This window comes from Mus caroli, chromosome 4, assembly GCF_900094665.2.
Source record: "Mus caroli chromosome 4, CAROLI_EIJ_v1.1, whole genome shotgun sequence".
Classification (NCBI taxonomy): Eukaryota; Metazoa; Chordata; class Mammalia; order Rodentia; family Muridae; genus Mus; species Mus caroli.
Window position 1 is genome coordinate 66,045,817 of NC_034573.1, and position 24,105 is coordinate 66,069,921.

A 24,105-nucleotide genomic window follows, 5' to 3' on the forward strand; every position below is an offset into this window, starting at 1 on the left:
CACTGGAAAGAGAGGACCATTGGACTTGCAAACTTTATATGCCCCAATATAGGGAAATGCCAGGGCCAAAAGAATGGGAATGGGTGGGTAGGGAAGTAGGGGGCGGTATGGGGGACTTTTGGGATAGCATTGGAAATGTAATTGAGGAAAATATGTAATAAAAAATATTAAAAAAAAAGTATATGAGGAAATAAAAAAAAAGAACACACATGGTATGCACTCACTAATAAGTGGATATTAGCCCAGAAGCTCAGAATACCAAGATTTAATTCACAGACCTTATGAAGCTGAAGAAGGAAGATCAAAGTGTGGGTGCTTCCATCCTTCTTAGAAAGAGTAACAAAATATTCATGGGAGCAAATCCAGAGACAAAATGTGGAGCAGAAACTCAATGAAAGGCCATCCACAGACTGCCCCATCTGGGAATCTATCCCATATACAGTCACCAAATGCAGACACTATTATGGATGCCACAAAGTGCATGCTGACAGGAGCTTGATATAGCTGTTTCCTGAGAGGCTCTGACAGAACTTGACATATACAGAGGCAGATGCTCACAGCCAACCATTGAATTGATCATGAGGTCTCTAATGGAGGAATTAGAGAAAGGACTGAAGGAGCTGAGGGCTTCACATACCCATTGGGGGAGCAACAGTGCCAACAGTCCAGACACCCCCAGAGCTCCCAGGGTCTAAACCACCAACCAAAGAGTACACATGGAGGGGCCCATGGCTCTGGCTGCATATCTTGCAGAGAATGTCCTTGATGGACATCAAGGGAAGAAGAGGCCCTTGGTCCCTTGAAGGCTCAATGCCCCAGTGTGGGGAATGAGAGAGCGGGGATGTGGGAGTGAGTGAGTGTTTGGGGGCATACCCTCATAGAAGTAGGAGTAGGGGGGATGGGATAGGTAGTTTCTGGGAATGGAAATTGGGAAAGGGGTAACATTTGAAATATAAATAAAATATCCAACTTAAAAAAATTTCCAGCACAAACCTACTCAAATACCAATAGCAATTGGGAAATAAGTGTTCAAACAAGAACTTGGGAACATTTTAGATTCATTTAGCTGGGCATACTGACAACTACCTAAAGTCCTTTGACAACATTTCAGAAACCGAAATAGCTTTCTCTATGTTTTCCCCACTCCATCTTCAATGACTCAGCCCAACAGCCTTGCCATCATCAGTGGTCAGTGGGATATCTTTCTACCACCATCATATTTTCCCTATGTGCATGCTCCATAAAACACCTATAAACATGCCATTATGATGTTTCTGTTCTGTCTCCATCTGCCCTTAGAGGCATCCTTTTCACCCTCTTCTCCCAATAAATCTCTTTTGTCAGGTTTATTTATGGTGCAATTTTTGTGGTATTCCTTAACTCCCAATCATTGAGGTGCTCTTTCTCTGCAAAAACCCTTTCACAATTTATAATGGAATTAAAAGAACTAATGAACATAGATCTGTGAAATCATAAGGAACAGTACTCAAATGCACATGCATTTCTAACCTAGATTTAGTGTTTGGTATATGTCTATGTGCACACACAAAATTTTAAGCCTTTTTGCACTCACAATCATACCAATTACACATTTTATACTAATTACATATTTTGACAAATATTTGACTATGTCAGTACCTACAGAAAAGGATCAAAAGGAACTACGGTCAATCATATAAGTAAATATATCTAAGGAGCAAATGATATCAATGATGATATTTCTCTTTAGCTACAGGTGTCCTTCTGTGTTTCATTAGACCTGTTTAGTGTAGGGAGGGTTGTAATGGGTGGGTGAGGGGGGGTATCACTGAAGCCACTGTTATGAAATTTGAAATTATTTACTGCAAAGGTGATGAACTCAGCTTACTGGCATCCCACTGTTGCTTTTCACTGGCTTTTCTCTATTGTAGTATGCGTATTTATTTCATGCTAATGTTGTTTTGATGGAGAAATACTGGAGTTTTCAGCTATTCAGGAAATGCTGTCCAGAGTCTTTCATTCACTATTTTATTCCATAATATTGAAAGGAAATTTTTCTAAACATTTTTATTAGCGTCTGCCTGTCTTTCCCTCACATGCTGTGTTTTAAGATTATGAGATTTTAAAGGGTTGTACTGATTCTGTGCTTAGCTCAGCTAAAGAAGTTATTATTCTGAAAATATGCTTTGATTTAAAAAGGCTCCATATGGTAATTGCAGGTCTAAAATTTATCAGCTACCTGATCACTCACAAAGAATAAAAAAAATTGTAGAAGGTTGGGTCAATGGGAAATAATTAAAAGAGAGATTAGTTAATATTTGCTTTCATTTATAGCCAAACAACATAGAACCTTTTCCAGGCCAGTATATGTTATGTTGATATATATCTGTTCAAAATAATGCCCATTGCTTTGGTATGGCATGGCTTTCAAATCATTACTATTTTAGTTTGTTCTGGGAATTATATATTTGCTCTTTTGTCCTTCATTCAACTTTCTCGTTTCCCTTGCAAACTTTTCATTACACCTGAGATTAATTTCAGTAAGTAAAGAAATTTACACACTTTTAAGAAATGTAAGAAATTCTTAAGAAATTAATATTCTACCTAAGATACTTTGAGTCAGGTCTCTTGGAAATGATTATGTAGGCCATACATTTTAAAGAAGCTTTTTATGACCATGGTCTTTAGAACAACAGTTCTCAACCTATAGGTCCTGATTCCTTTAGTTGTTCAAATGACTCTATCACAGGGGTTACCTAGGACTATCAGGAAATAAGTATTTACATAGCAATTCATAACAGTAGGAAAATTACAGTTATCAAGTAGCAGTGGCTTACTTCCAGGCTCACTGTTCGAAAGTTCTAGACTAACTCTCTAAAAAGATAAACCCAAACAAAAATTTTTCTATTATAAATTGCTTTAGTCATGGTGTCTCATAATACCAGTAGAAAAGTATATCAGAAAAAAATCTGTAGCCCATTTTTTAATTGGGTATTTTGTTTCTTTTCCCTTTATTTTTGAGTTACTTCTGTATTCTGGATATTAATCTTTTTATCAGATGTGTCCACTCTGGACTGAGAGACAGTTGGGGGAAGAGGCCTGAAAGGAATTGGAGGGAGGAGAAGGAGAGGGGGATATGATATAATGGCAATATGCAAATGTGAAATACTCAAAAATCTCAACAGATTAAAGAAGAAGGAAAAGAAGCAGAAGTGGAGAATGAAGAAGGAAGGGGAGGAGAAGGAAGAGGAAGAAAGATAATAATAATAATGGTTTTGAAGCATGCAAATAGAGAAAGTAACATGATCTTCCTGGCCAAAGAGACAGAAAAAATTACTTAAAGTGCATGTGCTGGCTAGTCTTATGTGAACTTGACACACAACTAAAGTTATTAAAAAGGAGAGAGTCTCATTGAGAAAATGCCACCATAAGATCTGGCTGTAAGACATTTTCTTAATTAGTGATTTATGGATGAGGGCCCAGCACATTGAGTACATTTTCATTTCTTGGCTGGTGGTCCTTAATGGTATAAGAAAGAGGGGTGAGCAAGCTATGAAGAGCAAGCCAGTAAGAAGCACCCCTCCTCCACCTTTGCATCAGTTCCTGAATAAAGGATCCTGCCCTATTTGAATTCCTATCCTAATTTACTTCATTAATAGAGCTGTGGGATAGTAAGCCAAATAAGCCCTTTCTTCCCCAACTTGCTTTTTGGTCATAGTGTTTTTTTTCACAGCAATAAAATCCCTAAGAAGGCAGTATGTCAGAATGTTTACCCCTTAAAATATCACACCCAGTAACTTGGAATCAACATTAGAAGCAGTTGTTTTTCAAATAATTTCAGATAGGGTGTTATGCATCTCTGATAGCCTCTCATTTATTTTATATACAGTGATGATCTTGAGAATGAGGATTACAGGTAGATGTCTCAAAATATCGTGTATGTAGTGATGGGAATGATGCTCCATACATGCTAGACTAATTCTCTGGTAAATGAAATACAATTCCTAATGCTTAGAAGAATATTTTAGTTGGAAAGAAAAATTGCTCTTTTTTGTGTTGGTAATGTTCTAAGTTTTGATATGATTCTCAATCTAGTTTTATTTCTCATTAACTTAACGATGCTAACTTACAGTGCCACTATAGCATCAATTCATTGAAGAAACATGGTATCATTGGCTACTTTAGAAATGAAGACTTGGTATAATTTATGGTATTTTTTGGTACCATATAGACATAGTAAAGACAGAGAGAGGTGCTGAAATATAGCTTTTGTACACATGAACCTATAGATCGTTATTTTTTTTTTCGATCAGAACATCAAGAAGCTTTTTCATAATGTACTGATTTAAATTCAGGTTTTTCATAATGTAGAAAAATGAGATAATGGCTTTGCAAAGAAGTCACTAGAAGATAATTTGTCTGATATTTATAGTAGCCATCTCCCTTTTTAAGTGAGGATCAAAATATATCATATCTGACTCCCATCAATTTCTGATCTCATATTTCAGACTTAATTCTTGGAATTTATTGACTGGCATGAGTCGGTTTAGTGAAACACTCTACACTGCTTCCTACATATGCAGGATAGCATTGTTTTCTGTATACTAGGCTGGGTCATGAATTTAATAATGATCTAGTAGGTTGATATCAGCTCAAAGGAGGACAGTGTTCTAGAAGAAAAGTTGTCATTTTTATCCTTTGAAATTTCCCAGAAGTCTAGTTTTGATATATTCTTCATTTTTACTTTCAGTTTTCATTATTTACAATATTTTAATAAAATATTGTATCCATGACCTCTTATTCCTAGCCATTTTGCTCCCAGAATAACAACTCCAAGACTTAATTACGACCTTTGGCTCATTCCTTGACTAGCTTGTAACTTATATAAACCATTTATTGTAGTCTATCTACATGGTTGGTTACCTCTCCTCCCATATTCTCTGAATCCAGGGAGAAAAATCTCTCAGAGTTCCTATCTCTCCATTAATACTCATATCTTTTATTTCCTGCCTTTTACTAATAGACCATTAGCTTTTTATTGACAGGAAATGCTTCCATACAGTATGCAGGAGATTCTTTCCACAAAATATTTTTCTAAACTATGAAAAATTTACATGTATACCTTTTTAGAAGAGCAAGTAAAAGGAACTGTATTCCAGAAAAACAAACAAACAAAATACTAAGCCAGAGTGTAAAGATCCGTGTACAACTGAGATCAATAAGTCAACTTATAGATGAGAAAACTGAGACTAATGAAGGGGTGTATATTTATTCTTGAGTTCAAAAACATTAAATTTATCCTTATATTTAATTACTAGTCATCTTTTTTCTTCTTTTACAAATATTATTTAAAATGTCACTGGGTGGAGCCCTCTGACTTATGCAACCTGCATAAGTTTTGAGGTATTCTAGGAGTATTTGTATTTCTAGGTCTTTTGATTCAGAAAGCAAATATTTGAATTTTTGCTAAGGGTACAGAGTAGTAAACATAAACACACACACACACACACACACACACACACACACACACACACACACACACACACACACAGGAGAGAGAGAGAGAGAGAAAGAGAGAGAGAGAGAGACCTTAAGAAATTGTATTGTTGCCTAGTTTTATACCCCTATGTTTATTCTAAGAGAATCTTTTTTTTTTTTAAAGATTTATTTATTATTATATGTAAGTACACTGTAGCTGTTTTCAGATACACCAGAAGAGGGCATCCAGTCTCATTAAGGATGGTTTTGAGCCACCATGTGGTTGCTGGGATTTGAACTCTGGACCTTCGGAAGAGNTAAGAGCTGTCGGGTGCTCTTACCCACTGAGCCATCTCACCAGCCCTAAGAGAATCTTAATACATATGTTTCTAATGTTTTCACCATCTTATCTGCATATCCTTGGTTAGAGTTCTTTGATATCTAAGTAACTTATAAACAATGTTTATGGTCTCTCTAGATACTTTTTTCCTCTCAAATAAGTATGATGTGGTATACACATAACATTTTTCACTGGAAGTAGTTCCTGGATATATGGGAAGGACTCACAGTGAATATCAACTTTTATCAGAGTCCCATTCATTTTCTCAGTACCAGAACTTCATTAAAAAATGACTTTTCTAGCTCAAGATAATCATGCACTGCCAACATTATACTATCCTACTTTAATGTGAGTTCTTATCTACTTGTATTGGGGTTGGTAAGATAATTTGCTTTGTACTAGATCTCTTATCATTTGTCATTTTTTTTTAAAATGAAGTTTTAAATAGGAGAAAGGCTATACTCTTAATAATTCTCTTACACAACTGACACATAATTTTGGGGGAAGAGGGGTTAGGATTGAGAGCAGAATCCCAAACTTTTAAAAGTCATTATCTAGTGGTGCTAAAGTCATAATTGTGTTTCTTAGACTATCTGGAATCAGGAGGTATTACTTTTCAAGACAGAAAGCATGGGGAAGATAAGACTTCTGCCTAAGATGGGTCCTTTTAGAACAAGGTTCATATCTCATTTGCGGTAATCCCTGTAAACAAGACAAAACACTGGCATGGTCCTGAGAACTGCATGTTGGGTACATCAAGTTCATTTTCCTATATTCCATTTTGGCAGAAATGTAGGGAAGCTCTTACTTAAAACAGAGAATAGCCTGCTGGCCATCTCACTAGGAGCAGGGGTGATAATTCTATAGCACATTGTTACCACTGGAGATAGTGAGATATTTATTTTTGTGTGGCCAATAATGACTAACACTAACTCAGTACCTTAAGGTGAAGCTTTGTCCAAAGTAAAGGTGACTGTTTTGTACTTATTTCCTCTTAGTTGACATATTTGTTCCTGGAAGGAGGAGGAAGCAATGTGTATACAACTCAGAAACTTAATAAAACTTACAAGGCCAAGGAAGCTCATGAAACTTAAAACATCTAGAAATTTCCTTTCTAAGGTTATGCAAGCAGTAAAGAAATTCTGGGAGATAAAATTTTCTCCATGGAGCTTCCTGCAAGTTGAGCATGGAGCTTCAGGGATTCATATTCTATGAGCCATCTGTGCTGCAGTAGGCTTTTTCAAGAAGAAGCTGCCTTTGAGTCACCCACAATTCTGCAAAGAACCCCAACTTCCTCATTATTTTCACAAGCTAGATTATAGGGGATCATTTCTTTGGTTTGCTGTTAGTGCCCTTTATGAGATGAAAATGTTTTGTTTATCCATATCTTTCTAGGATAGGTCACACAAAGGGACAGGCAGAAAACATGTATGTAACAATTCCAGAATACTAGTATTTATTCCTGTTATAGTTACTTTAAAAATTATATACTCAGTTTTTTTTAAATTGAGATTATAATATAATTATATCAGTTCTATTTTTCTTTTCTCAACAAAGGGGAGAAAGAACCTGTAGAGACCATATCCAGAGGTTAGGCATAGTCTCTGACAGAGGGATGGGGCCACCTACCCATCTCAAAAATGTTTACCTAGAATTGCTCCTGTGTAAAGGAAATACAGGGACAAAGATTGGAGCAGAGTCTTTTCTCACTTCAAATTCTCCCTATACCTAACCTTGCTCTCTTTCAAATTCATGGTCTCTCTCTCTCTCTCTTTTTTTTTGTTAGTAATGTTTAAGTGAATATATGCATATGCATGTATTTCTAAATATGTTATTTTTTATAATCATACTTGTATGTATGCTTTCAGGTTACTATAATATCAGTCCATATAGCTTGTGGCACTATCATTTGTTATGTTCTGGAGTAGAGATATGGTAAGTAATAAGAAAAGAAGCTAATACCTATGCTTATAAATTACAGCAATTTTTACAAATGTGTCTAGAGGGACAATAAATTCTGACAGTATCATAAATACTTTAAAGGATTTTTCCATTAATTTTTGTAATGATTCTACATGAAAGAAACTTTTATTATTCCATTTAATGTTAAAAGTAGCTGAAATTTAGCTGGGCAGTGGTGGCGCATGCCTTTAATGCCAGCACTTGGGAGGCAGAGGCAGGTGGATTTCTGAGTTCGAGGCCAGCCTGCTCTACAAAGTAAGTTCCAGGAAAGCCAGGGCTATACAGAGAAACCCTGTCTCAAAAAACCAAAACCAAAACCAAACCAAACCAAAACAAAAAAGCTGAGATTTAGAAAAAGGGCAGCTTTTCAAATATTATGCACTTATGAAACATTGAAGCCAAAAATAACCTATCATAGTTTTCCTATTTTAACGTTGTATTTACTAGTCATATGATGTTTTTCTTTGTGACTTAATTATAATAAATATGCTAAATTAAGTTATACATTATTACAACTCATAAGTTACATAAATTAAAACATGAATGCAAAATATATTTTAATAAGTTATCAGGCATATCATATAGTTAAAAGCACAGGTTAAATATTGATGGACCAAGTTAAAAAAGAGGAGAGTGAATTGGAACAGGCACCAGTCAGAGACAAACAGGCTAATTAACACCCAAGATAACCGGATGATGAGAGGCATGCACAAGAACTTAAGCAACAGAAGCAAATGTTACTTGACAATATCGGACCCCAGTTTTCCCATCACAGTAAGCCCTGATACCCTAACACACCTGAAAAGCAAGATTCTGACCTAAAATCCCATCTCATGAAGATGACTGAGGCCTTTAAGAAAACTTCCCTAACCTAAAGTAAGAGATGACCATAAATGATCAAAAATGATGTTATCACAACATAGCTTTTAAATATGTTTAGAAAGGAAAATTAATAATATAACTTAAACATCACTTAACTTTATCTATTGTCTAGAAAGTAAAAGCTCATAATGTATCAAGTGCGTTCAGAGGAAACAGAAATGATTGAACACAGAGAGTTGGATCTGCCTAGAGTGCAACCATGTACTAGTTAATTTTTTGTCAACTTGATACAAGCTAGAGTCATCTGGAAAGAGTAAACCTAAACCAAGAAAACAACTTCATCAGATTGGCCGGTAGGAAAATCTGTGAGTATCTTTTTGATTAATTATTGCTTTGAGAGGGCCCAATCCACTGTGCAGTGTTCCAATTCTGAGGAGGTAGTTCTGGGTTACATAGGAAAGTAGGCTGAGCTAGCTATGAGTGGAACACAGGACAGTAAACTATATTTCTCCATGTCTACTTCTAGTCCTGCCTCAATTTTCTGCCCAGATTTTTTTGATAATGGATTCTAATTTGTAAGGTTAAATAAAAACCTATTCATTTCTAAGTTGCTTGAGATCACAATATTTATCACTAAACAGAAAGAAGACCAGAACAAGTCACTTTTATATTAAGAAACCAAGCTAGAGTCCAATCAAAAAAATGGCCTGGACAGAGAAAGCCATTACAATGTCTACCAGGTCAAAGGGCTCAGTGTAAGTATTGAAGTCAAAGGGGTCCCTGAATTCCAGATCCCATATTCCAGAGTATGCTCTCTGAGCCAGTATCTCAGACTTATTTCTGGGTCTCCCACACATTCTCATCATGTAGCTGGTCTGATATGAGAACAAAAACATTCTGGCTGTACCCTCTCTACTTCAGAAAGCTGTTATGCTAACTATTCTACGTGTAAGCCCCACTAAGAAATCTAAAACAGCTCAGGACTTTATCTATCTATCTTCAGACCCTTTTCCACCACTCTGCTCCCCACTATCCTACATACAGACTCCAGCCCAGTGGGCTAAAAATATATATCCAAAGACAAAACCACATCCTAACTGAAAATGCCCAGGTTTCATTCCAAAATCATAGGCAACATAAAAACAAAAGATATTGACAAAAATAAAGTAATATACTCTCATATCACCAGTCTTATAGACATAGTCCACAAAAGGAACTTAGATCATATTTAAGGTACAAAATTTAAAATAATAATTATAGACATGTTCAAAAAGTTAAAAGAATTCACACCAGGAACAAACAAATAACTCAGGGAAGCTGAGGAAGGGCAAAAGACAAGACAAAACAATACAAAAAACAATATCCAAGAAAATATAAGCTGTTGAATGCAATGAGGAAGACAACTCAGGTCATCAATTTAGACTTCAGTAAGTAGGCAAAAATACTGAAGAAACCCAAGTTTAAATGAAGCTGGAAGTGAAAAATTCAATTAATCAAATAAAATAAAATCTTTGTAGAAAAGCTCTCCCTCAGAATAGATGAGGTAATGGAAAGAATATCAGCAAAATCATAGAAAAATAATTTCAATAAAATTATCAAAGAAAAACTTCTCAAATGTGGGTAAAGTGAAACTCATCCAGGTGCAAGAAGACTACAGAAAGCAAATACTACCAGAAATTAACTGATATAAGACATATAGTAATACATATACAGAAGAGGACTGCCAGGTCGTGGTTCAGTCAGAGAAGATGCACCTAAGCCTCATGAGACTGGAGGCCCCAGGAAGTGGGGAGATCTGGTGGGGTGGGAGCTGGGTGGGTGGGATCTGGGTGGGTTGGGGTGGGTGGTATAGGATATGGAACAGGCAGAGGGTGAACTGAGAGGGAGATAAAATCTGGAGTTAAAAAAAAAGACATATGGTAAGCCATTAGAAACAAGATAAAGAAAAGATTTTGAAAGCTTAAAAAAGGCCTAAGTCTCATGTGAAAACAGGGCCATAACAGCTGCTTATTCAATGGAAACATGAAAAGAAACATTCCAAGTTTTCAATGATCATACCTGCTACTCAGACTATTATACCCAAAACAATCTATTTCTCAGAGTTGAAAGATATATAAAAATATTTTATGTCAAAATGAAGTAAAAGTATTTATTATCACTAAGTCAAGTTTACAGGAACTATGAGAGTCAAGATTTCAGACTGAAGAGAAGAACCTCATAGGATCAAGTAAATATTACCAGCATAATTAATCTAAAATTGTCTAAGAAAATGTCAAAAACTCAACAAAATGACTAAGATACATATATCACTACTACTTCTGAATACTGAGTCTGACTTCAGCATATAAAAACATATTTTATTATTCCACTGTAAAGAAAAAAGGAAAGAAGGAAGGAAGGAAGGAAAGAAGGAAGAAAACATAGAAAGAGGGAGGGAGGAAGAGAGTGGTGGGGAGAGAATGAAAAAGATAGAGGACAGAGCTGGAAAAATATTTCCCAAACGCTGACAACCTTAGGTTGCTCCAAACTCCACATGATAGATGGGGACAACTGGGAAGTGTTTTCTAACATCCACACTAATGCTGTGTTATTCACACAGATATGTGCATGAGTGCATGTGTGTACTTACACACACGTGCGTGCATGCATGCACACACACACACACACACACACACACACACTTCTTTTTAATGTGGTTTTTGAAAGACAGAGACTAGCAATTAAGATTAGCATACAGGATCCACCTTTTTGCTACTTCTAGGATACACACTTCAAAATCAAAAACTGATAACAATTTTGAGTAAAAAGACAAATAAAGATATTTTAAAGAAATGGAACTAGAAATTAAGAGGGTATAAATATGCAAATATCTGACTAAATAAAGGGTAGAATAAAATTAGTCACTTCAATTAATGGAACAATTCATCAATAGTCTATTACAATTCTAAACATACACATGTAAAATACAGGTGTACCCAGTTTCATAAAATGAATATTAATAGATGTAAATCTACAGATCAACCTCAACACAGTAATGATGGGCAACTTCAAAACCCCATTTTAATGAATAGACAGATGACTTGGACAAAAATAATCAACAAATTAATTGGAGTTAAATAACACCATAAATCAAATGGGTTGGTCTCTACTTTCTTTTATTTCTACCTTGTGATCAATCTTGATTCAAATTTGGTAATGAAATTTTGGCTCTCTCTCTCTCTCTCTCTCTCTCTCTCTCTTCTCTCTTGGATTTTCCCTCTATCTTTCTTTACATGTCTGGCTCTGTTTCCCAATGTTTAGCTCATCTAGTGCCTAAATGCTCCACAGGCTTACTAAGGACTAGAAGGCTGTCAGATGCTATTTGAAAACCCCTGTCTTTCTTCCTCTTCTGTCCATATAAACTGTTCTGGGGTTTTATTGACACACCACACAAACTCCTTTCTGGTCTTATCCCTCATGAATTTTCCTATCTATCTATCTATCCATCATCTATGTAATGTATATATGTATGTATGTATGCATGTATGTATCATCTATCAAACATCTATTTATCTGTTTAACGATTATCTATCATATGTATGTATGTATGTATGTATGTATGTATGTATGTATGTATCTATCTATCTATCTATCTATCTATCTATAATTTATCTTTATATCTCTGCACCTCTCTATTTATCATCTATATTTGTTCCATTGTTCAGAAAAGAGGCCTTTTACTATTCTACCACAACCCATTCAACAGACTCACCAAGGTAAGATCTGGGTTCAATCTACTTGGCACCATAGACAGACATCTTACTCTTGACTCTGAATTCAGATACTTTCGTTTTCATCTTCCTAGTCCACTGGAATTGGGGATACCATTCCACTCCTTGGTTATTCATTTCTGACCACTCTCTGGTAGTAGGTGACAACATTTTAACAAAATCTAACCCCATAGTTACTTAAAACGTGTTCTACTCCACATACTTCTGGCTTGTCTTAAAACAAGTATAGCTCTTAACAGAAATATGAATACAACATATATGAAATAATACATTTGACTTTCAAAGACAAATAGCTTCATAAGATGAAATGACAAATAATTTGAAGTTTGTCACCTTCAAATGTCTTTTCTATCTTTACTCCTGCCCTTTGTTTTAATGCTCCATTTCTGCACTTCATATTTTGTCAGCTCAGACTCTAAACCTAATTTTATAAATTCTCTTAATGCTAATTTGGGTGATGAGTCCCTCCCTTCAAGAAAAACAGCTGTTTCTGAGAAATTGTCCCATGAAGAGACACTGACTTTGGAGGTGTAGTGTGTCCTTCCCATTCTACACTGAAGTCTTTGCTTCAAAATATCCCCTGAACTCCTGTTCTGGGTCAAGCTGACCCCTGACTCTGAGGCTGGGAATAAAGAATTAAAGAACCCAATTCCTCCCCATCCTAGAACTTGAAAATATTTCCTATTACTTTGCTTTCCAGAGAACTTTTCTCTCTGGCTTATTTTCACTTTCTCAACTCTCAGAGAAACACGCTGTGATTCTAAGCTATTCCATTATAGCTTCCTATGAACTCAACTTTGCACTGAGAACATGAAATCCCCCCTTCTGTTTCTTTAATTTACTATTTGGGGCCTACCTGCCTGGGTCAGAGGTACCATCTTCTCCTATATCCATATTAATCTTCTTAAACTAATAGGTCATTTTTTGAGAAAATCATGAAATAATCTGTATTTAACTTTCAAAATGGTCTAATGATTGACAATAGGCTCACTTTGCCATGGTGCTGAGTTTGGACATAAAAAATTTACTGGCTTCTAAGGAGGAGATAAAAGTTTCCCAGAACCTTGCCCGCAACACTGTCAACTAACAAAGAGACCTAACACCGAGATTCACAAATCCTAACAGAGACTCAAAGGATAAATTACAACTACTGTCAATGACGACCTGCTATGCAGGCTCCGCTGTGTCTTAATAAATGCTATTTTGACCTGGTATCTCCAGTCTTGTTTTCCCCTAACTAAGATAATATGTTTTTTTTACACATTCTCAACACTTCTTTGTTACACTTCGGTCTCCGTTTGTTTCTTCCCCATCTAGGAATATTTATCCTTTAAGCTTTCTTTTATACAGATGTTTATCAAAATATAATGCAAACAAAAATAATGTTCAACATCTTGGTTTATAGAAATGTATTTTATGCATATTTATGATTTGATATTTTTCTATCTTTTTTTAGATATAAATTTTTGTTTCTTTCATGTATTTTTTATTAGATATTTTCTTTATTTACATTTCAAATGTTATCCCCAATTTGTAAACTACTGGACCGAAATTTGAAAATTTATAAAATGATCTGCTATGCCAAACTGGTATTTATTTAAAAATTCATCTTTCAGATGAAGAATAAACATGGTATACAAGTATCCATTGAATATTCATCAACATAAGCTATGTTTCATAAAATAAAACAAATTATAGTAAATTAAAAAATATATATATCTTATATATGTTTGGATATATATAGAGAGAGACTATCTGCATGCAATCATGTTTTTGCTTTTTATATCATATACATAATATAAAAATGGCTGATATATAAATATTCATGTAAACTAATGTTGTGAACTTGGCTTTACTTCTTTGTTCATAGTAAAATTAAATTTTAAAAAATGGTAAAATAATTTAATCAATCTAATTAATCTATAATTAAAACATAGATGACGAATAGTCCTGAATCTTTCTCTGAAGCAATTAATAGATTCTTTAAATTTAAAAAATTTAAATATGTAACAACAAATATGTAATCATACAATTATCAAAATTACAGAATGCCCTTATACATACTGAGTAAAGATTTTCCAGTGTGAGTTCCTTTGGGTCAAATATACCAGGAATCCCTTACCAAGTCTTTGTTAATAAACTCAGTAAACTCATTGGTTTCTGAGAGTAAACTTTGAAATTGAACCTCAGTTAGTCATTAGAAAATTATAAAGATGAATAGTCATCACATAGTTTGGTTTTAGGGATTTGTCATCATTGGTTTTGTTTTCTCATTTGTTCATTTTTTGTTTTGTTTTGTGAGAAAAAAAACATTATTTTGCTAAGACATGATAAAGACTGTAATGTGTTCTTGAGATGGTTTTCTTGCCAGTTCTTCTAGTAATGGCAACCTATATTTCTCAACTATAGTCTCAGTAGGAATTATTGTAGAACTTGTAGTCTAACTTTTTTATATGTTAAAGGTACTACCCTACCTTCCTCACTGTGTTTGCTAAAGTTTCTATTGCTGTGATGAAACACCATGATAAAATATTAAGTTGGGAGGAAAGATTTATTTGGCTTACACTTCCACATCCCTGTTCATCTACAAAGGAAGTGAGAATGGGAACTCAACTGAGGCAGGAACCTGGAGGCAGGAGCTGATGCAGAGGCCACAGAGTACTCCTGCTTACTGGCTTACAAAGCAGAGTTGTTCAGCCTACTTCTTACAGAACCCAGAATCACCATTCTAGCAATGGCATCATGCACAAGGGTCTGGTCATCTCCAATTAACCATTAATTAAAAAAATGTTCTACAGCAAATCTTGGCTTCTCTCTCCTTTTTTTTTTAATTAATAATTTCTCTTTTCTCTTGTCTGGTTATTTTAAATTCAAATCTTCTAAGAAACATTTCTTGCCCAAGATTACCGTGAAGACTGAATTAGAACTTCTTATGAGTTTCCATAATTTTTGGAATTTTGGGCCAATATAAAGTCTCCTTGAGCAAAAGGTGGTATGTTTTACAGTTGTAGCCTAGCATCCAGCACAGTACAAAGTCCATGTGATCTCTTCATGAAATAATTGCTGAATGAATGTACAAATAGAGTTTGATACAGGGGGAAGAATTAAAGATGATTCCATAGTTTCATACTTCACTGCCTGAAGAAATGAACTTCTGAGGACTTATATTTTAAACATTTTATACTTCTAGAAACAAAACAAAAAATGAACAAATGAGAAAACAAAACCAATGATGACAAATCCCTAAAACCAAACTACTTCAGCTATACCTTTTGCCTTCACCTTGAGATCTTTCAGAGGAATAAGGATCAGAGTGCATGGAACCTCATGTTGAAACTATGTGTATCAGCTCTATGTCCAACAGATCATGTTAGAACGGAGAGCCACATAGCTATTTAGTGAATGATTTTTTGCCATCTAAAGGAAACCTCTGTTCCCTGGGCAGAGGAAGAGGCAGAAAACAGGTTGCTTTGACACTGGGAAGAACTAGCTATCTCCTCTGTGTGTTGACTTTCTGTTTGTGAGATATATAGGCAGCATTTCTAATGAATCCGCTGGAAGCGGCTAGAATATTATGATTTATAGTACTGCTCCTCTCTCTATCACAGCGTTTTATTAGATGGATGGGAAGCTGGTAGTAATGAGGTTAGGAATGAGCAAACATTCATCAAGCCCTGCTACATCTTCTCAGGAAAGACAACACACTATCTCATATGTCACAGGCAGTGATCTAGGTCACAATGATATAAAATGTGTGATTAAAACCAAGCATTTGACACTAGGTAACTGGCATCTCGTTAAAAAATAGCTGTAGTGTTCCTGACTTTTAATTAAACCCAACTCATAAATATGTACTGTGGTAAATATACTGCAGATTGGGTTGTTTTTGTTCTACCATGTAACAATTATTTTCAGAATGGGAGCTTTCTTTCATTCCACCGTGTTCTCAGCCAGGTAATGAATTGAAATATGAAAGTTAAGTCACAATATCAGGCAGTTATGAGGCACAAGTTGCATCTACTGAACTTCGATTTGCCTCTCTCACCTGTCCTTCAGGTTTTGTCTTTCTTCTTTAGTATTCTCAGAAAAAGTTGTCAACCTTAAATAAAACATTTAATAATTTCAAATAGTCTCACACAGTGTCTTTAGTTGTGTTAGTAGTTATTGGGATAGAAAAGATCTTTCAAACACTGAAACTTGAACACTAACAACTTTTTCCTGGTAGCGAATATATATATATCAATGTCTGGTACCAGTATAATAATAACAACAATAATAATAGTAATAATAGTAGTAGTAGTAGTAATGTTAATGATAACAGCAATAATAATAGAGAATAATTAGGGTACTGCTAAGAAACCACCTAAGTGAACAGTTTTTAAAATTGTGTTAGTTGTTCAGAAATTCTTAGATAGTGAAGTCTAATCTGAACAGAGATCTGGTGTGGGATGGGAATTATCTTTTATGACTTTTGGGTCTCTTTTAATTGTTGCATCATAAACCTTTATATCAAACAATCCTCTTGGTGAGTTGGCTAAAATTCAGGTTCCTCAGGTCTGAGGTTCTGTAATTGTGATGGGGTACCAGGGGATAACGATGATACTTTTGTTTCTGAAACACACTTTACATAAAAATATGTTAAAATACAGGGTTCATTTCTTACCATTGAAAGGATTAATGCTCTCTATCTCTTTTCTCTCTTCTCCAGTAATTCCATGCAATTTATATAGCACCCACCAGAAGAAAGCTGCTGTCTTTTTAAGGAAGAGTGTCAGAAGTCTGCTATCTTTAGAACAGCATTAAATTAAGGTCATGAAAATTAGTTTTCAGTTAATATTCCTCATATCACATTCTAATTCAGGAACTATCCTAATCAGACGAATCTTTCTCAGAGCAAACCTCAGTCTTTTACCCTCCACATATTCCTGTTTCAGTCATTCCATCTTTCCCTCATCACATTGAGGATGAACACCTGTCAAGTCAATTATCCTAAATTTTCATTGACAAATTTGTTCTCTGAACAAGAATATCCTTCGAATAACTCGGAAACAACCCACAAACCTGAAGCAAAAGACTTGTGCATATCCTCAGGGCTGGATCACAAAATATTTCCTACCCAGTCAAGTGGCAGAGAGCCACAGTGGTGAAGGAAAGGATGTGTGGTGTCCATCTACATCAGGAATGAAAATAATTCCTGTTTAAATTTAATAATTTAAATAGATTTAAACTATTATTTTATTAGCTTTAAATATGAAGTCCAGACTTCTCTTTTCTTATTTACCCATATTTGTATGTGTCTGATAGAACTGTATCTACTCTTCTCAGTCACATTTTATTACTCTATGTATTGATGTTGTTGCTATTGCTGCATACTACTTTGCTCATTGGTGAACTCCAAAGTGATTTCTTTGCAAAGGGTGCACATTGGAGACCATCTTAGTTAGTTAATGTTACTCTTGCTGTGCTAAAACACTGTGTTTAAAAGCAACTTGGGATAAAAAAAAGTGACTCGGGGATGAAAGGATTTCTTTCATCAAATTTAGAAAGCAGGAACAAAGACCAGAGAGGAATGCTGCTTACTGTTTGTGTAGTCAAGTTCTATAGAGGAAGAGAACTAGATGCTGTGTGTGTGTGTGTGTGTCTGTGTGTGTGTGTGTGTGTGTGTCTGTGTATGTTTGAAAATTATTGAGTGAGCCCTAAAATAATGATAGCCAAATTGTACTTTAGATACTAACTGAGGTCTTAATACTATCCTTGAAGATGGGTGCCTCAACAGAGTTGTTCTGGTATCTCTGTCTCTCAGTTCATAAGACTGGGTCTGTCATGCATCCCAATTCAGTCTTGTGCATTCAGAAAGTTCCTGGAGAATTGCTGCTCCCTATTTCATGTTGGAAACTGTAAAGGCAGATTCTGCTAACAGTGAATGAAACATCAGCAGGCACAACTACATGGTAAATCAACTCAAGAGGCAAGAAGAAAGGCCACATGGCCAAAGGCAAGAGTCAACTTACTCCATGCTTTTTTTTTTTTTTTTTTTTAAATCTGGGCTGATCTCCAAAGGTATTGAATTGAGACTTCTCCATTGATCAAGGCAATTAGGTCAACTTTTCAGGTGAGACTCTGAACTTAGTGGTTTCTAACATGTGAAAAGTTGACAGAAGAAAACTAACTGCAGTAGAGACAGACTGGTGCATGCTGCTCAAAGTCACTATTTAAAAAAACCAAACAAACAAAATTGCTGTATGGTTTCAACTGGCTTATCAATACAACAACAACAAAAAAAACTAACAAAAACATAATGCCAGGAAATGTAATATTGATGCTGCCAGGAGATGTAATATTGACGCTGTGAGGAACTTGATCATGTTGGCTTTTGGAGGAATGTGGAAGACTTTGGGTCAGAAAAGTGATTAAATGCTGTACATAGGACATAACATACTATTTTAATTGGTTCCAGGAAGAAAGTATTTCTGAGAGAAACAGACGGTGAAGAGTTGACTTATATAGTTTCAAAGGAGGACAATGAGATTTTTTTAGTTTAGAACCATTTGGCAAAAAACCCAATATTTTGGCTACATTCTGCCCATATTTAACTCATCATTTGGAATTTAGGTGGAAGTCTTCATAATCCTGTATTCTGGTAATCTGTATATAAAGTCAGCATTATGAGTAAGATGCCAATATCTTGACCATCAGGTGTGTCCTCTTATACCATGGCTAGTTTTGTGTCAACTTCACACAGCTGGAGTTATCATAGAGAAAGGAGCTTCAGTTGAGGAAATGCCTCAATGAGAGCAAACTGTAAGGCATTTTCTCAATTAGTGTTCAAGGGGGAAGGCTCCTTATGTGTGGGACCATCTCTGGGCTGCTAGTCTTGGGTTCTATAAGAGAGCAGGCTGAGCAAGCCAGGGGAAGCAAGCCAGTAAAGAACATCCCTCCATGGCCTCTGCATCAGCTCCTGCTTCCTGACCTGCATAAGTTCCAGTCCTGACTTCCTTGGTGATGAACAGCAGTATGGAAATGTAAGCCGAATAAAACCTTTCCTCCCCAACTTGTTTCTTGGTCATGATGTTTGTGTAGGAATAGAAACCCTGACTAAGACAAATTGGTACCAGGAGTGGGGTATTCCTGTGACAACCTGACCATGTTTTGGGGAGGACTGTGGAAGGGCTTTGGAACTTTGGGCTAGAAGATCCATTCGGTGTTAAGAGCTCTGTCAGATGTTGTGTAGGAGCTTGAAAGATAATGTTGAGGACAGGCAGAAGATGGAGGCCTGGCTTGTGAAATTTCAGAGGGAAATTTAAAGACTCTTTTCAGGGCCATTGCTATTTTGAAGTTTGATTATTCTGTGATTTTGGTTAGCTGGGACTAAAGAATCAGCTGTGATTAACAAGATACCATAACTACTTAAGCAAAACCTTTGCATTACTGAAACTATTGATGCTGGTTAGCTGGAGCTAAGAAATTAGCGGTGATTAAGAAGAGACCAGCATCGTTGAGGTGACATCTTCTGGGAAGTGTTTTCTGAAAGCACAAAGAAGCCGTGTTCCAGAGATAGCCAAGGTTGTACTCCTGCTGTATGGGGGGTGGGGGTAGGGTCTTGGTAATGTGTAAGGGTCACCCAGGTGGTACTGGTTTTGAAGGCATGAAGGGGTCATGCAGAGGACCTGAGGCTTGGCATTGTGAGAGGCCATGGAAGGCCATTGGTGAAGGTGCATCCTCAGTTGCAATTGATGGCCCAGGACTGAAGGGGTCATGCAGTGTTTTGGAGATGCCAGTACCATGAGATGANCACCAAGAGCAGCAGCAGTGGAGTACAGGCATCTGGAGCCTAGAGGACAACACATGTGCTACAAAGGGCATGGCTGAATAAGTGACCCAAGTCTTTGGAGGAGCCCAGAAGATCGTGAGTTGGATCCCAGACATTGGATATTTGGAGTTTGAATTTTGCCTTTGATTAGGACGGTGCCCTGATATTTTTCCCTCTTGAAGGAAGTTTTTTAGTGAAACCCACAGTTAAGAGACTTTTAATTTTAAAATACTTTGTATTTTAAAAGATACTGGATAATTTAAAGGGATTGGACTTTTAATATGTAAAAACTGTGGGACTTTTAAAGTTATTTAGATCTTGGGGATGAATAAGAATGTAAGGGTTGAAGCTTACTAGTGATGTGTTTGTGTGTCAAGTTGACAAGGGGTCAATTGTACTGGCTAGTTTTGTGTCAACTTGACACATTTGGAGTTATCACAGAGAAAGGAGCTTCAGTTGAGGAAATGCCTCAATGAGATCCAACTATAAGGCATTTTCTCAATTAGTGATCAAGGGGGAAAGGCCCCTTGTGTGTGGGACCATCTCTGGGCTGGTAGTCTTGGGTTCTATAGGAGAGCAGGCTGAGCAAGCCAGGGGAAGCAAGCCAGTAAAGAACATCCCTCCATGGCCTCTGTATCAGCTCCTGCTTCCTGACCTGCTTGAGTTCCAGTTCTGACTTCCTTGGTGATGAACAGCAATGTGGAAGGGTAAGCTGAATAAGCATTTTCCTCCCCAGCTTGCTTCTTTGTCATGATGTTTGTGCAGGAATAGAAACCCTGACTAAGACATGTGGCTACAATGGCAACTGGATCAAAAGTATTAAACTCTGTCAAGGAAAAGATTCCTTTGTGTGTACATGTGCTTAGGTGATTGATAGTAATATTCATGTTGTACTTTGATCAGGCAGTATCTAATAAAATTTATTATTTGAATGAATTAATTAATTCATTATTTACTGAATTAAACCATAATATTGATAGACATGGCACTTGAAAACTGAAAAAGAAAAACTGGCGATGAGTTTCAGGCCAGCCTGTGCGAGGAATAAGACACTGACTCAAATCACAAAGGAAAACAAAAAATACTTATGATTTAGTTATTTTATCTTACATTTTTATAATTGTATTTTTTTCTATTTTACTTGTAAAGTACTAAAAAGTGGGTAATAATAGTTGTGATACTGTCGTAATTATTTAATCTTATATTCATAATATAAAGAAGTTGGTATCTTAATCTATATATCCTGCATTAAATGAAGTTCATGATATCCATTTTCAATTTAAGGTTATTCTTTTTTCAATATGAAATAATAATATTTAAAGTAGGACAGCATTGCACTTATACTCATTTAAACAAGTAGCACTTTGAAATGTACAGTGTCTCAGATATATTTGTTTTCAGTTGCCTTATTTTCTTGTTAGCTTTGCATATCAAAGACCCCTTTACTTTTGGGTCTTAGGCAATGTTATATATAAAGTTAAAGCCAGTTTTACATTATCCTAATTATTTTCTGGTAGCATGATTTTGCTATTTATTTTCTTTATTTGTTTTTCTATTTATTCTCTTGACTAGTAAGAATTTTAATTTTGTTTTATCTTCACTTGCCCTACATTTATATTTTTCTTTTTATAAATATTTATTTTTTCCTGTGTATGTGTGTGTGTATGTATGTAGGCATGTACACATGTATATGTATGTGTGTGTGTGCATTTTGACTAGATGTGTATTATATATATATATATATATATATATATATATATATATATATATATCTGTGTGTGTGTTTACCACATCTGTGTCTGCTCTCATAAGAGACCAGAAAGGCATACAATCCCTTAGAAATATAGCTCTGGATGGTTCTGAGCCACAATGTGGATGCTGGGAACTGAACCCAAGTGTTCTACATGAGCAGTAAGTTCTCTCAACTGCTGAGCTGCCTCTCTGGCCACCACCCCTACAATTGTCTGACATACACTATGTCTCTAAAAGTCTTGCAACCTCCATTCTCACAAACAAACAAAGTACCAAAACACTTAAAAATAACTGTAGATATAATAGTTATTCTTTAAAGGAAAATGTTCTTTTTAAGAGAATATTATTTTAAAGAGAACCTGTCATTAGCTCATAGTGTTTTATGAGACATGTTTGTGGTTTATAACTAACAGGATAATTACAGTGGCATGGGGCAGAGACACAATGACACATAGTGTGAAAATGACATGGACATCACCTTGCTTCCTCAAATATCTCTTCAGTGGCTTTTATGATCCTTCTGCTATATTTCCTTCTTACTCTCTACATGTGACCTTTTCCTCTGAAGGTATTCTCCTTGTGTAAGGCTTCTGGACATGGATACTTTACTTTCCACAGCTGGTCCTTTGTTCCTTTCTTGCATGGCTATGAAGTTATCATGAGTCTATAATAGCTAATTTAAACCTCTTACATAAATTCCATCCCTTGTAGCTTGAATTCATCTCTCTCGTGTTAACCTTTTGGAAAGGTAATGAGTCTTTCATCTCTAGCAATCATTTATTTGAACTCATATTTGAGTCTTTTTCTTCCAACATACTTCTAAATTCTTACTAAATATGTCAGTAAATGACACTGTCTATATCTCTGTTTCACATTTAATAAATTTACATTTTTTATCATTCTCCTCTCTGATTTCTCTCTTTTTTCAAGCAAGCCCTCTTTTACTTGCAATAGCTTATTATCTCTGTTCTCACCTCATACAAGTTGTATGCACCCAATTCTAGATTACTGCTTCAACTTTCTACTTTACATTTTATATTCATCTCTGTCCCCAAATCTCTTTTCAATAAAGTAGCCATGGGCTTCATCTTTTAAAAACATATTCAAGACTCTTCAATGATGGCAGCATAGGAGACACAATGTCTAAATTGGAGAAAAAAAAAACAATAAATATTTAATGTGTTTTTGTTCATAATTGCCAAAACTTGGAAGCAAGCAGGATATTATTCAAGAAATAGATATGTTCCCTGCCCACTGAGTCTTCTGAGGCACCCCAGTTACTCTGAGTCATCTGCTATCCCCAGAGAACCTCCATTACCCTGCTACCTCTCCACCCACCTTCATTAGAAATTCTGATTCCCTTCCCATGCCCATCTACCCTACTCACTGATTCTTCTGGGGCACACCCAACTTTCCTGAGCAGTTTGCTATTCCCACTGGATCCCCATTCTCCTGAAACCTCTCATCCCACCTTCATCAAATCTGCTGATCCAGAACCATACAGCCCAAGGATATTAATCAAAGGCTTGCAACACCAGGATTACTGAGGTTAGACCTCCTCCCAATATCCACTACAACAGGAACATCCAGGGAGTAAAGCAATCCAAATGGCCAATGACCCTCAAAAGAACAAAAAATTAGGACAATATGAGATGTTCAGAGCACAGCTACCCTATTACTGCAAGTTCTGGATATCCTAACACAATCAAAGTACAAGAAAATGATCTTAAATACAATCTTATAAAGATGATAGAGGCCTTTAAAGAGGAAATGAGTAAATCCCTTAAAGAAGTACAGGAAAATATAATCAAACAGGTAGAGGCCTTTAAAGAATGAACAAATAAATCCTTTAAAGAAATACAGGAAAATACAATTAAACAGGTAAAGGAAATAAATAAAACTGTTCAAGACCTGAAAATTAAGATAGAAGTAATAAAGAAAACAAAAACTGAGGGAATATTCAAGATGGAAAACCTAAGGAAGAGAACAGGACCAACAGATGCAAGCTTACCAAAAGAACACAAAAGATGGAAGAGAGAATCTCAGGTGTAGAAGGTAAAAATAGAAGAAATTGACATATCAGTCAAAGAAAAAAAAATCCTGATATGATACATCTTGGAAATCTGGGATACCATGAAAAGCCTAACCTAAGAAGAATAGGAATAGAAGAAGATGAAAAGTCCCAGATTCAA